Below are 4203 nucleotides of genomic sequence, written 5' to 3' on the forward strand. Positions count from 1 at the left end.
GCTGCGCCTTGACGCGCGTCAACCATTGACTTTGCATGTAAACTCGCTGCTTCTGTCGCGCCAGCTGCGCCCGGTGTCAACGCAGCATTAGCCTTCAAATAAGAACTATAGGCATCTGTAATATGAACTACTACCTTTGGCCCTCAGAAGCACTCATTTACTATGAAGTGATAGTTGTTTTCTAGTGATAGTTTTCCAAACCAAAAGAAAGACACTTGCCTTCACGGAGATTCCGTCTATTTCCGTATGGGTGCCATGCATTTCATGACTTAAAGTTGCTTAAACATTACTTTATTGCGAAAGCCAAACAAAGTCGTAGACCATTTAGAGCCAAAAAACACATTATCATACTTACCAAAAAAAAGAAAACAGTTGCTGTCACTGTGCAGTTTTGGTTTTAATCACTTGTTTTAAACCAGGGGTGCTCAAGTCCATTCCTCAAGAGCTACTATCCTGCAACTTTTTGATGCAACCATTTTTAACACACCTGAATCAAATGAGTGGCTCGTTACCATGCCTCTGTTGGGCTAAATGAGGTTAGATTCAGGTGTGCAAGAGAAGAGATGCATCTAAAAGTTACAGGATGGTAGCTCTTGAGGACTGGACTTGGGCACCCCTGTTTTAAACAGTTGGGGAATCACTGCTCTGTGTAAAAAAAATTAAGGCCATTTGTTTTTTGTAGGACAGGGAAGGTCTGAATTCATCAGGATTATTTACATTAATAAATCAAGGGAAATGCCACTTTGTGCATGATTTTGAAAAAGGAATAGCATTAAAGCAAAGTTAAAAAGAATGATTTTGGGTGATATAGGTCATTTAATGAATTTCTAAGTACTATTTTGCATAATTAACTGATCATTTTCCTCTAATTTTTTACAGACATTTCTCTACCTTGCCTTGTGCGGAGGCTTCCCGCTTGTACTCATCTCGCTAGCTTGAGTCTATGGCGTAATTTCTTTCTTCACAAAGGGCCATCTCCACAACAAGACCACAGCTCTCCATTCGGTACCATTAAAAGAAAGATTTCCTTAGCACAGAGATGTAAGTGTAGTTGACAAAAGGCACATCACACCTAGTAAACTGGAAGCATAAAGGTCACTACAACATTACTGGAAAGGGTTCTGCTTCACACTTGCTTGTTTGCATTTTTTTTACTGTTACAAGGTATATAAAAAAAATGTGTGATACCTCTTATATGTAGTGCATAACTTTGTGGGAACTGTTCCACTTACTTGAAAAATATTTAATAGGTTAATTTACCATTTCCGGAGGTTCACCAAGACCTTGGCACTAAATCATTACCAGTATATATTACGATAGACAGCTGATCAATATCAATAGAAAGTATGTCCAAGTAGATTTTCGGTCTGAAACTCCGATCCAGGGCTACATGGTATTCTGTGGAATACAGACAGAGGAGCATGGTTGGTGGTCAGTTTGACCTAATTTTAAAAGTTAAAATAATAACTGGCCTCACCAAATTGCCAAAAATGCCTGAAAAAGCATATATTATATTAAACGCTGTTCTTTAACCCTGGGGAGGGTCTAGCCTGCCATATAAAACCATTGTTATGATAAATAATAGCCTTACTGTGGCAGTAATAGGCTGCAAATGTGGAAGCACCATATACATGCTGCATATGGGACGTGACAGATAACCGGTTAAAGATTACATTCATACTGGGTTAACGTTACAATTTTAATGTGGCCTTCTTCTCCCTCAGGCTTTATTTCGAATAGATAAAGAAAAAAGCAAAAAATGATCGATATTGACTGATATGACAGGCTTATATCGTAACACATTTTTAGCCATATTGCACAGCCCTAGGTTGACCTAGGAAGAACAGCTGCTGGCTGAAGCTTCATTTTTTGGCAAGCGTACATGAAGGTCTTCAGTCTTTTAAGATGTTGTTGCAAAACTTGTCAACTTAGCATGACTAGTTGCAAACTTTAAAAATGTGATTTGAATTTTCAGAAGATCCAACTGTTGTAACCTTCATGTATAATGTTAAATTCTAACGTTGTAGTGCCAGCACTTGTTGTCCTCCCACTTTTATTACTGTTTTAGGTTAGAAATTTAAAGGTGAAAAAAGATTTATTACTTATGGATACTTTAGAATATGCAAAGAAAATCTTAATTAAACTTAAGGGTGTGATGACTGAAATTATCATGATAAAAGTGGTGCATTAATGCTTTACCTTAAATCGTTCTTTCAAGAGCGCCCATTTTATTTTCTGTGTTTTGTACTTAAAGTGCATTTCTGAATGATGTAAATAAAATATCACAGATGAAGGGTTGGTGTAAAATGATTTATTTTCTTGTACTGTTTTGCTGATTAAATATAATAAAGTAAACACATGGGTAAAAACTGAACACCTCCGCATCTTTCAACTGGCTAGCCTCTAAATGTTATTCCAAGGGTTTGCCTCTTACATTGCCTTTGTAGCAGAAAGCAGATGGAAACAGAGGCGTTTGTTTACTTCAGGCCTAATGGGCACTTTGCACAAAACATTTGATTCTGGCGTAATGAACCAAACAAGATTAGAGGAGAAAGTAAGTCGGCCCACAGAGGGCAACTTTGTTTCTCCTTTTATTTTGACGATCAGAGGAACATTAAGAGGTTCAGTTCAGATGATTAAAAAGATATTGAATTAAAAAAAATAGTTCAGGAGTATTTCACCCAACCTTATAAGTTGCCTTACCTTTGACCTTTACATATATTGTTACTTAACAACCATGCATGTTAATTTGTTAAGTAATGCATTTTTGTAAATGTACATATAAATATGTAAATAACTTGTATCTACAAATGAAACCCTAATCCTGAAAAGTTTAGCTTTCATTTTTGTTAAGCCCTCTGTACTCCCATACTGCTACACGTCATCAATTACCTTCAGAGGATCTTCATGAATAATTAGCCACAGATATCTTGTAGTCTTAGAGACCTTGTTCAAAGTATTGTCCATATAAGTTCAGTAGCATGACCATTCAAAGTGCAATACCTGAGAAAAAAACTACATTGGAGTGGCATAAAGGAAGTAATCAAAGAAAAATGAATCATTGAAATAAGATCATTATATTACAATCTGAAAAACTCACACAAAGAGATAGGACAATTAGGAGAAATTTATTGATACAAATACTTTGTCTTCGGCGCTTAGACCTTGGCAGGAAACATAGCGCTTAATTTTGATAGATATGCATGAACAGGAGCAAAGAATATGGCTGTTTCTACCACATTCCTGAAACTGGCGGTGGAGTGGAGATAGATGAAGTTGGTCAGTCTGTAGACTGCTGGTCTGTAGATGTAATGTCATCTTTAAAATGATAGAGCAGCCTTTAACACCAGAGGCCTACTTCATAAAACCAATATAAGTGGTTTAACTAGGCTTCAACTTGATCTCATAGAAGAAGTAGCACATCGGCCACCATGAGGACTTATTCTGTGCAAGCTTACTTAATCTTGCTACTTTTTCTGTTCACACTGATTAGAAACCAATAAGTTTTGTCAGTGAATTCATTTTTCTGTGCATTATAGTATTTTTTTACCTGAAAAACCACTGATACATACTGTTTTAGTTTGTTACTATGATTAACTTTATAATTAGCTATGTGGACATTGTTACTGTTTAATTATGTTTAGACGGTAATTGTTCTTAACAGAAGGGTCTCTGACAGACTGTTGCCACATTGAATGGATCAGGAAAATGTTTAATAAAGCATTATCCTAAAAGTCGAACTATGTAAGTTGTTGCAAACATGTGTCTAACTTAAATAAGGTGAACATAGTTGACATTTCCCAACAGTGACCTGCATGATGGGGGGAGTGGCAGCCTATTAGTTAGGGCATAGAGCTTGGAATCCAGAGGTTCTGAGTTCAAGACCCACTGCCATAGACTGGCACTCTGGGTCTTTGAGCAAGACCTTTAACTCCGCACTGCTCCAGGGGCACAGTGGCAGCTCACTGCTCCTCAAGGGGATGGGTTAAATGAAGAGAGTTCATTTCATTGTCCTTTAATTGTGACAGTGTAATGACAATAAAAGCTGGAAAGAACAAAAAAAGCATTACTACTGGCCTGCGGTTCTAATCAGCTTGGTCCCAAAAATTCAGCATCACACAGAATTTTTGTCTTTGCGGTACATTTGTACTAGCTGTGCTTTTCTAGCCTCGTGAGACCATCCTGATCTCGCGAGCTTTCAAG

At 37.3% G+C, this 4203-nt stretch overlaps 1 protein-coding gene across 1 annotated transcript in view; it reads left to right on the plus strand.

The window, feature by feature from the left end:
• The window catches only part of stx2 (syntaxin 2), an 11369-nt gene extending 9081 nt beyond the window's left edge, over window positions 1–2288 (plus strand). The window contains exon 10 of the mRNA XM_015370037.1: window positions 880–2288. The gene's annotated coding sequence lies outside the window, so the exon portion shown is untranslated. The remainder of the gene's footprint in view (window positions 1–879) is intronic.
• The last annotated feature ends 1915 nt before the right edge of the window (window positions 2289–4203 follow it).

The sequence above is a fragment of the Cyprinodon variegatus genome, unplaced genomic scaffold (assembly GCF_000732505.1).
Source record: "Cyprinodon variegatus isolate N-32 unplaced genomic scaffold, C_variegatus-1.0 Scaffold41, whole genome shotgun sequence".
NCBI classification, from domain to species: domain Eukaryota; kingdom Metazoa; phylum Chordata; class Actinopteri; order Cyprinodontiformes; family Cyprinodontidae; genus Cyprinodon; species Cyprinodon variegatus.